We start from the raw sequence: 12,037 nt of genomic DNA on the forward strand, positions 1-12,037 counted from the left end.
AAAATTATGATTTTGATTTTGCTTGCTAGTTTGAGGAGCTGGTTGTGATCTCAACATCTAAATAGACGGGTTTCGAAGCTTTCTAACGATGTATGGCATGGGTACCACATCCAGCATGGTGGACTGTACACAACACGGCAAAATAAAACTCCTGGTGGGCCCGCGGGCGGACCGTCCAGCCTTTTACACTTACAACTTTCATAGATAGGCTATATAAATAAGTATGTGGATAATGGTGAATAAGATGCGCCTCCATGCACACAATATGTCTCTGCTGCAAATACTGTGAGTTACATCTGAGCAACCAAACTGAAAACGGCGAGTAATAAATGTCCAGTGTTATAATACTGATCTGACTGAGGCTGCAGTCAGATCTGGAGATTAATATTTAGATATGGAGTTGATCTCAGGCTGATTGTATGAACTTCCTGATCACAGAGATGAGATGTGACTGTAAGAACACATGTGCACAAAATGGACGTGGAGGATTCCATGGTTGCTATGTTTTTCTCCAGGTGCATCATTTATATACATCATTATTTCAAAAATAAACAAAGTCTGAAAACCGTTAAGAAAAGTGTTTCTCAACTTTCACTCGACGATTTCTTCCAAGTTATCGCTGTTACTGAGGACTTTTTACATCCGGACAAGAAGTAAAGACTCACAGAGACGAACGAAAGAGACGCAACAAACTTCCATCATGGAAAATGTGAGATTTGATCCCTTTGAAAGTCTGCAGTGTTTTCTATGTCATTTACCGTCGAATCGTCAAACTATTCGTTAAAAACAACGTACAATTATGTTTTAATAATATTCCCTTTATATATACAATACAATAATGTATATCACTGATCTCCCAGCTGGAATACATTGATATTGCGTATTTTAATGAAGCTAATTAAAATAGGCCTACGGCACTAAAGTACTTAGTACATACAGTAATTGCCAGTAGATATGTGACATTATATTTTCATACAATATAATAAAATATATAATATAATATGGGCTACAGTATATGCATCACTGAGTTATTACTGACATGAGGGCAAAGTCAAAATGTCTGCTTTGAAAATGTTGAATTGTACTTGTGAAGCCTCATTCTAACGTGTGTGTTGTTGCAGTGTGATGTGCCCGTCCACCTGCAAGACAATCAGACAGGAAGGAGAATCTCTGCAAGGAAGCCTGCAGCCTGCAGACCGTGTCCCTGCTGCAGAGACACCCAGGTGAGACATTTGATTATCATGTTTGTTCTTTCATATTGTTAAACGTATGTTGTTAAGTAAGAAGTTTAGTGGAGCCTGACATCCTCTCATGTGTTGCTGACCTTCTCCAGGTGCCAGTTTTAAAGCGCCAGCGCTCTCCTTCTTCGGCAGACCTTCCCCAGAAGAGGAAGCGGACATCTGTGGCCCCCAGCCCCCAGACCCCCACTGCTGCACTGCACCTTGACGGAACTGTAAAGATCCAGAACCGCTCAGTCGAGGACTACCAGCAGCTCTACCATGAAGCTGTGGATCACATGCTGAGGTATGTTGTGTCAACAATCAATCAGATAATTAACACATTTTCCATCACTATGAAATCTATCGCAAAATGTTTCATTCATCGTTCTGATTTAATTTCTGTGTCTTCTGCTCCTCACAGGTTCAAGAGTGGTCGTCTGCGTCCGTACAGTTTAGCTCTGGGACGTCGCATCAAGCAGAAGCTGTGGGAGAGACTGGACCGTCCCACGTTCACACAATCAGTGGATGAAGACGGACTGGTGCTGGTGGACATTTCCTTCGGGGTTGCTGTCCATCCTCCGCTTTATGACGTGGATGTTTCCGGAGAGCCAACTCCGCCTGTCAGCAACCTGCAGGCATAACCTCCACCTGCAGATTCCTGCAAACAGCTTCAGCCAAACCTCCACCTACAGCCTCTGTCATTGACCTACAGCCACCGCCTCCACCTGCAGTTTCTGGCAGACAGCTGCGACAAAACATCCACCCACAGTGTCTGTCAGCAACATGCAGGCATAACACCCACCTGCCGATTAAGGCATACAGCTGAGACAAAACCTCCACCTACAGCCGCTGTCAGCAACCTGCAACCACCACCTCCACCTGCAGGTTCTCACAGACAGCTGAGACAAAACCTCCACCTACAGCCGCTGTCAGCAACCTGCAACCACCACCTCCACCTGCAGGTTCTCACAGACAGCTGAGACAAAACCTCCACCTACAGCCGCTGTCAGCAACCTGCAACCACCACCTCCACCTGCAGATTCTGTCAGAGAGCTGAGACAAAACCTCCACCTACAGCCACTGTCAGCAACCTGCAACCACCACCTCCACCTGCAGATTCTGTCAGAGAGCTGAGACAAAACCTCCACCTACAGCCGCTGTCAGCAACCTGCAACCACCACCTCCACCTGCAGATTCTGTCAGAGAGCTGAGACAAAACCTCCACCTACAGCCGCTGTCAGCAACCTGCAACCACCACCTCCACCTGCAGATTCTGTCAGAGAGCTGAGACAAAACCTCCGCCTACAGCCGCTGTCAGCAACCTGCAACCACCACCTCCACCTGCAGATTCTGTCAGAGAGCTGAGACAAAACCTCCACCTACAGCCGCTGTCAGCAACCTGCAACCACCACCTCCACCTGCAGGTTCTCACAGACAGCTGAGACAAAACCTCCACCTCTCCCGGCAACTTGCAACCTATTGCCATGTGGAGACCTCAGCGAGGATCGGAGATACACACACACACACACACACACACACACACACACACACTATGATCTTTCAGTTTACATACAAACACATTTATAGCTGCCTGGGCAGATAGTTTAAAAGCTGCATTTCTGTTTATGTTCGGTTTACTTCTTCTTCTTCTTCTTCTTCTCCACCTCCTCCAGACCCTGTTGGACTTCACAGACTTAAGATCTACCAGAAGATGATTGAGGGCCGTCAGGATACTTTCCTTCTACACGAGTTGTGTACCAGAGATGCTTCTTCCTCCTCCCCATCCTGCACGTTCACCACCAACTCCTGCTCCTCTTCCAAACTGAGAGCGACCCTCCCTATCTCAGTTCCACCAGCAGCTTCTCACCAAGCAGAGTAATGTAGGTTTGAAGAATGCAGAGACGCTCCACCTGAGACTTCAGTGCCTTGCTTTTCCAGCCATGCTCCCTAAAAAAGACGACCAGTTTGCACTTTTACTGTTTACTTCTGATCCTTTGCACTGTTCAATAAAGGTCATCATTATCTGCAGTCATCAGTTCGGTCATTTCAGTCCACAAGAATGAACATAAAACACATTTTTGGGATCCGAATAAATGAGTGTAACTTTGAATGCTGTTGTCTCGTCACACATTTCTAATTTCTTTTTTCTTTTCTATTTGAGTTTGCCAGCAGATAACTTTACCAACTAGTTACTTTGTGATAAGTCACCCCTAATGAATGGTTTATAGGAATTATTTAATAGCTTAGAAATGCTCATGTGTCTCTCTCTTTCTAAGTTATTAATAAAGGGTCTTGAGTTTTTCACTTTCTAATAAATCATCAGAAAAGCTTGTCAATTATACATAAATCATTAATAAAGGAATTATTACAGTAATCCATTAATGTTGCAGTTGTAAGTGTTTTATTTCTATTAATTCATATATTATGTTGGATATCAATAACAAATGGAGGTTCCCACTAAAAGCTAGTGAAGACAATCCTCTACTAAACGATGCATTACACAATTATAATTTAGTAAAACATTTACAACAAATTACCTCCAAGTATCAGAAAGTCTGCCACACAGCGTACAACATACTGTAGTATCCAACAGTATCACCACGCTGACAAAGTAGCATCTAATTCATTGTTGAGTTTTTTTAATTTAATTTTCCCATATTTCATATTTTATTTATGTTATTTTGTTGTTTTGTCTGTTCTGAGACCAGACCTGCTGTATTTTAGCCTTTACATCACCATGGAGCCCTATGGGTGACAGGAAGTTATCAAAGGTCACTTGGGTTTTAGAAAAAAGAGGAAATCACTGGGTCACATGACACACGATTACTTAATGACTTGGATAATTGCAGTAAACCTGGAAGAGGTGACAATACAAGGCACTAAGCCACCACAAGACCCCATCATTTATCTCTTCTATTAACTAAAAAGCTTCTTGTTTAGTCTACACCATCTATATTGTGAGGGTTAATACTCAGTAAATCAGAAATACACAGTACATGCTCTACTTTTTTCGCTGAAAAGTTGCTAATATGTGCTGAGCAGACATAACAGGTGTCTGACACAGATGTCACAGGCCAACTCTTCATACAACAGCTGAGGAGAGTTTTGTGGGTTTCGAAGCTTTCTAACGATGTATGGCATGGGTACCACATCCAGCATGGTGGACTGTACACAACACGGCAAAATAAAACTCCTGGTGGGCCCGCGGGCGGACCGTCCAGCCTTTTACAACTTTCATAGATAGGCTATATAAATAAGTATGTGGATAATGGTGAATAAGATGCGCCTCCATGCACACAATATGTCTCTGCTGCAAATACTGTGAGTTACATCTGAGCAACCAAACTGAAAACGGCGAGTAATAAATGTCCAGTGTTATAATACTGATCTGACTGAGGCTGCAGTCAGATCTGGAGATTAATATTTAGATATGGAGTTGATCTCAGGCTGATTGTATGAACTTCCTGATCACAGAGATGAGATGTGACTGTAAGAACACATGTGCACAAAATGGACGTGGAGGATTCCATGGTTGCTATGTTTTTCTCCAGGTGCATCATTTATATACATCATTATTTCAAAAATAAACAAAGTCTGAAAACCGTTAAGAAAAGTGTTTCTCAACTTTCACTCGACGATTTCTTCCAAGTTATCGCTGTTACTGAGGACTTTTTACATCCGGACAAGAAGTAAAGACTCACAGAGACGAACGAAAGAGACGCAACAAACTTCCATCATGGAAAATGTGAGATTTGATCCCTTTGAAAGTCTGCAGTGTTTTCTATGTCATTTACCGTCGAATCGTCAAACTATTCGTTAAAAACAACGTACAATTATGTTTTAATAATATTCCCTTTATATATACAATACAATAATGTATATCACTGATCTCCCAGCTGGAATACATTGATATTGCGTATTTTAATGAAGCTAATTAAAATAGGCCTACGGCACTAAAGTACTTAGTACATACAGTAATTGCCAGTAGATATGTGACATTATATTTTCATACAATATAATAAAATATATAACATAATATGGGCTACAGTATATGCATCACTGAGTTATTACTGACATGAGGGCAAAGTCAAAATGTCTGCTTTGAAAATGTTGAATTGTACTTGTGAAGCCTCATTCTAACGTGTGTGTTGTTGCAGTGTGATGTGCCCGTCCACCTGCAAGACAATCAGACAGGAAGGAGAATCTCTGCAAGGAAGCATGCAGCCTGCAGACCGTGTCCCTGCTGCAGAGACACCCAGGTGAGACATTTGATTATCATGTTTGTTCTTTCATATTGTTAAACGTATGTTGTTAAGTAAGAAGTTTAGTGGAGCCTGACATCCTCTCATGTGTTGCTGACCTTCTCCAGGTGCCAGTTTTAAAGCGCCAGCGCTCTCCTTCTTCGGCAGACCTTCCCCAGAAGAGGAAGCGGACATCTGTGGCCCCCAGCCCCCAGACCCCCACTGCTGCACTGCACCTTGACGGAACTGTAAAGATCCAGAACCGCTCAGTCGAGGACTACCAGCAGCTCTACCATGAAGCTGTGGATCACATGCTGAGGTATGTTGTGTCAACAATCAATCAGATAATTAACACATTTTCCATTACTATGAAATCTATCGCAAAATGTTTCATTCATCGTTCTGATTTAATTTCTGTGTCTTCTGCTCCTCACAGGTTCAAGAGTGGTCGTCTGCGTCCGTACAGTTTAGCTCTGGGACGTCGCATCAAGCAGAAGCTGTGGGAGAGACTGGACCGTCCCACGTTCACACAATCAGTGGATGAAGACGGACTGGTGCTGGTGGACATTTCCTTCGGGGTTGCTGTCCATCCTCCGCTTTATGACGTGGATGTTTCCGGAGAGCCAACTCCGCCTGTCAGCAACCTGCAGGCATAACCTCCACCTGCAGATTCCTGCAAACAGCTTCAGCCAAACCTCCACCTACAGCCTCTGTCATTGACCTACAGCCACCGCCTCCACCTGCAGTTTCTGGCAGACAGCTGCGACAAAACATCCACCCACAGTGTCTGTCAGCAACATGCAGGCATAACACCCACCTGCCGATTAAGGCATACAGCTGAGACAAAACCTCCACCTACAGCCGCTGTCAGCAACCTGCAACCACCACCTCCACCTGCAGGTTCTCACAGACAGCTGAGACAAAACCTCCACCTACAGCCGCTGTCAGCAACCTGCAACCACCACCTCCACCTGCAGGTTCTCACAGACAGCTGAGACAAAACCTCCACCTACAGCCGCTGTCAGCAACCTGCAACCACCACCTCCACCTGCAGATTCTGTCAGAGAGCTGAGACAAAACCACCACCTACAGCCGCTGTCAGCAACCTGCAACCACCACCTCCACCTGCAGATTCTGTCAGAGAGCTGAGACAAAACCTCCACCTCTCCCGGCAACTTGCAACCTATTGCCATGTGGAGACCTCAGCGAGGATCGGAGATACACACACACACACACACACACACACACACACACACACACACACACACACACACTATGATCTTTCAGTTTACATACAAACACATTTATAGCTGCCTGGGCAGATAGTTTAAAAGCTGCATTTCTGTTTATGTTCGGTTTACTTCTTCTTCTTCTTCTTCTTCTCCACCTCCTCCAGACCCTGTTGGACTTCACAGACTTAAGATCTACCAGAAGATGATTGAGGGCCGTCAGGATACTTTCCTTCTACACGAGTTGTGTACCAGAGATGCTTCTTCCTCCTCCCCATCCTGCACGTTCACCACCAACTCCTGCTCCTCTTCCAAACTGAGAGCGACCCTCCCTATCTCAGTTCCACCAGCAGCTTCTCACCAAGCAGAGTAATGTAGGTTTGAAGAATGCAGAGACGCTCCACCTGAGACTTCAGTGCCTTGCTTTTCCAGCCATGCTCCCTAAAAAAGACGACCAGTTTGCACTTTTACTGTTTACTTCTGATCCTTTGCACTGTTCAATAAAGGTCATCATTATCTGCAGTCATCAGTTCGGTCATTTCAGTCCACAAGAATGAACATAAAACACATTTTTGGGATCCGAATAAATGAGTGTAACTTTGAATGCTGTTGTCTCGTCACACATTTCTAATTTCTTTTTTCTTTTCTATTTGAGTTTGCCAGCAGATAACTTTACCAACTAGTTACTTTGTGATAAGTCACCCCTAATGAATGGTTTATAGGAATTATTTAATAGCTTAGAAATGCTCATGTGTCTCTCTCTTTCTAAGTTATTAATAAAGGGTCTTGAGTTTTTCACTTTCTAATAAATCATCAGAAAAGCTTGTCAATTATACATAAATCATTAATAAAGGAATTATTACAGTAATCCATTAATGTTGCAGTTGTAAGTGTTTTATTTCTATTAATTCATATATTATGTTGGATATCAATAACAAATGGAGGTTCCCACTAAAAGCTAGTGAAGACAATCCTCTACTAAACGATGCATTACACAATTATAATTTAGTAAAACATTTACAACAAATTACCTCCAAGTATCAGAAAGTCTGCCACACAGCGTACAACATACTGTAGTATCCAACAGTATCACCACGCTGACAAAGTAGCATCTAATTCATTGTTGAGTTTTTTTTAATTTAATTTTCCCATATTTCATATTTTATTTATGTTATTTTGTTGTTTTGTCTGTTCTGAGACCAGTACCCGCTGTATTTTAGCCTTTACATCACCATGGAGCCCTATGGGTGACAGGAAGTTATCAAAGGTCACTTGGGTTTTAGAAAAAAGAGGAAATCACTGGGTCACATGACACACGATTACTTAATGACTTGGATAATTGCAGTAAACCTGGAAGAGGTGACAATACAAGGCACTAAGCCACCACAAGACCCCATCATTTATCTCTTCTATTAACTAAAAAGCTTCTTGTTTAGTCTACACCATCTATATTGTGAGGGTTAATACTCAGTAAATCAGAAATACACAGTACATGCTCTACTTTTTTCGCTGAAAAGTTGCTAATATGTGCTGAGCAGACATAACAGGTGTCTGACACAGATGTCACAGGCCAACTCTTCATACAACAGCTGAGGAGAGTTTTGTGGGTTTCGAAGCTTTCTAACGATGTATGGCATGGGTACCACATCCAGCATGGTGGACTGTACACAACACGGCAAAATAAAACTCCTGGTGGGCCCGCGGGCGGACCGTCCAGCCTTTTACAACTTTCATAGATAGGCTATATAAATAAGTATGTGGATAATGGTGAATAAGATGCGCCTCCATGCACACAATATGTCTCTGCTGCAAATACTGTGAGTTACATCTGAGCAACCAAACTGAAAACGGCGAGTAATAAATGTCCAGTGTTATAATACTGATCTGACTGAGGCTGCAGTCAGATCTGGAGATTAATATTTAGATATGGAGTTGATCTCAGGCTGATTGTATGAACTTCCTGATCACAGAGATGAGATGTGACTGTAAGAACACATGTGCACAAAATGGACGTGGAGGATTCCATGGTTGCTATGTTTTTCTCCAGGTGCATCATTTATATACATCATTATTTCAAAAATAAACAAAGTCTGAAAACCGTTAAGAAAAGTGTTTCTCAACTTTCACTTGACGATTTCTTCCAAGTTATCGCTGTTACTGAGGACTTTTTACATCCGGACAAGAAGTAAAGACTCACAGAGACGAACGAAAGAGACGCAACAAACTTCCATCATGGAAAATGTGAGATTTGATCCCTTTGAAAGTCTGCAGTGTTTTCTATGTCATTTACCGTCGAATCGTCAAACTATTCGTTAAAAACAACGTACAATTATGTTTTAATAATATTCCCTTTATATATACAATACAATAATGTATATCACTGATCTCCCAGCTGGAATACATTGATATTGCGTATTTTAATGAAGCTAATTAAAATAGGCCTACGGCACTAAAGTACTTAGTACATACAGTAATTGCCAGTAGATATGTGACATTATATTTTCATACAATATAATAAAATATATAATATAATATGGGCTACAGTATATGCATCACTAAGTTATTACTGACATGAGGGCAAAGTCAAAATGTCTGCTTTGAAAATGTTGAATTGTACTTGTGAAGCCTCATTCTAACGTGTGTGTTGTTGCAGTGTGATGTGCCCGTCCACCTGCAAGACAATCAGACAGGAAGGAGAATCTCTGCAAGGAAGCCTGCAGCCTGCAGACCGTGTCCCTGCTGCAGAGACACCCAGGTGAGACATTTGATTATCATGTTTGTTCTTTCATATTGTTAAACGTATGTTGTTAAGTAAGAAGTTTAGTGGAGCCTGACATCCTCTCATGTGTTGCTGACCTTCTCCAGGTGCCAGTTTTAAAGCGCCAGCGCTCTCCTTCTTCGGCAGACCTTCCCCAGAAGAGGAAGCGGACATCTGTGGCCCCCAGCCCCCAGACCCCCACTGCTGCACTGCACCTTGACGGAACTGTAAAGATCCAGAACCGCTCAGTCGAGGACTACCAGCAGCTCTACCATGAAGCTGTGGATCACATGCTGAGGTATGTTGTGTCAACAATCAATCAGATAATTAACACATTTTCCATTACTATGAAATCTATCGCAAAATGTTTCATTCATCGTTCTGATTTAATTTCTGTGTCTTCTGCTCCTCACAGGTTCAAGAGTGGTCGTCTGCGTCCGTACAGTTTAGCTCTGGGACGTCGCATCAAGCAGAAGCTGTGGGAGAGACTGGACCGTCCCACGTTCACACAATCAGTGGATGAAGACGGACTGGTGCTGGTGGACATTTCCTTCGGGGTTGCTGTCCATCCTCCGCTTTATGACGTGGATGTTTCCGGAGAGCCAACTCCGCCTGTCAGCAACCTGCAACCACCACCTCCACCTGCAGATTCTGTCAGAGAGCTGAGACAAAACCTCCACCTACAGACGCTGTCAGCAACCTGCAACCACCACCTCCACCTGCCAGATTCTGGCAGACAGCTGAGACAAAACCTCCACCTACAGCGCTGTCAGCAACTGCAACCACCACCTCCACCTGCAGATTCTGTCAGAGAGCTGAGACAAAACTCCACCTACAGCCGCTGTCAGCAACCTGCAACCACCACCTCCACCTGGCAGATTCTGTCAGAGAGCTGAGACAAAACTCCACCTACAGCCGCTGTCAGCAACCTGCAACCACCACCCTCACCTGCAGATTCTGTCAGAGAGCTGAGACAAAACCTCGCCTACAGCTGCTGTCAGCAACCTGCAACCACCACCTCACCTGCAGATTCTGTCAGAGAGCTGAGACAAAACCTCCACCTACAGCCGCTGTCAGCCAACCTGCAACCACCACCTCCACCTGCAGGTTCTCACAGACAGCTGAGACAAAACCTCCACCTCTCCCGGCAACTTGCAACCTATTGCCATGTGGAGACCTCAGCGAGGATCGGAGATACACACACACACACACACACACACACACACACACACACACACACACACACTATGATCTTTCAGTTTACATACAAACACATTTATAGCTGCCTGGGCAGATAGTTTAAAAGCTGCATTTCTGTTTATGTTCGGTTTACTTCTTCTTCTTCTTCTTCTTCTTCTCCACCTCCTCCAGACCCTGTTGGACTTCACAGACTTAAGATCTACCAGAAGATGATTGAGGGCCGTCAGGATACTTTCCTTCTACACGAGTTGTGTACCAGAGATGCTTCTTCCTCCTCCCCATCCTGCACGTTCACCACCAACTCCTGCTCCTCTTCCAAACTGAGAGCGACCCTCCCTATCTCAGTTCCACCAGCAGCTTCTCACCAAGCAGAGTAATGTAGGTTTGAAGAATGCAGAGACGCTCCACCTGAGACTTCAGTGCCTTGCTTTTCCAGCCATGCTCCCTAAAAAAGACGACCAGTTTGCACTTTTACTGTTTACTTCTGATCCTTTGCACTGTTCAATAAAGGTCATCATTATCTGCAGTCATCAGTTCGGTCATTTCAGTCCACAAGAATGAACATAAAACACATTTTTGGGATCCGAATAAATGAGTGTAACTTTGAATGCTGTTGTCTCGTCACACATTTCTAATTTCTTTTTTCTTTTCTATTTGAGTTTGCCAGCAGATAACTTTACCAACTAGTTACTTTGTGATAAGTCACCCCTAATGAATGGTTTATAGGAATTATTTAATAGCTTAGAAATGCTCATGTGTCTCTCTCTTTCTAAGTTATTAATAAAGGGTCTTGAGTTTTTCACTTTCTAATAAATCATCAGAAAAGCTTGTCAATTATACATAAATCATTAATAAAGGAATTATTACAGTAATCCATTAATGTTGCAGTTGTAAGTGTTTTATTTCTATTAATTCATATATTATGTTGGATATCAATAACAAATGGAGGTTCCCACTAAAAGCTAGTGAAGACAATCCTCTACTAAACGATGCATTACACAATTATAATTTAGTAAAACATTTACAACAAATTACCTCCAAGTATCAGAAAGTCTGCCACACAGCGTACAACATACTGTAGTATCCAACAGTATCACCACGCTGACAAAGTAGCATCTAATTCATTGTTGAGTTTTTTTAATTTAATTTTCCCATATTTCATATTTTATTTATGTTATTTTGTTGTTTTGTCTGTTCTGAGACCAGTACCCGCTGTATTTTAGCCTTTACATCACCATGGAGCCCTATGGGTGACAGGAAGTTATCAAAGGTCACTTGGGTTTTAGAAAAAAGAGGAAATCACTGGGTCACATGACACACGATTACTTAATGACTTGGATAATTGCAGTAAACCTGGAAGAGGTGACAATACAAGGCACTAAGCCACCA

This window comes from Cottoperca gobio, chromosome 20, assembly GCF_900634415.1.
Source record: "Cottoperca gobio chromosome 20, fCotGob3.1, whole genome shotgun sequence".
NCBI classification, from domain to species: Eukaryota; Metazoa; Chordata; class Actinopteri; order Perciformes; family Bovichtidae; genus Cottoperca; species Cottoperca gobio.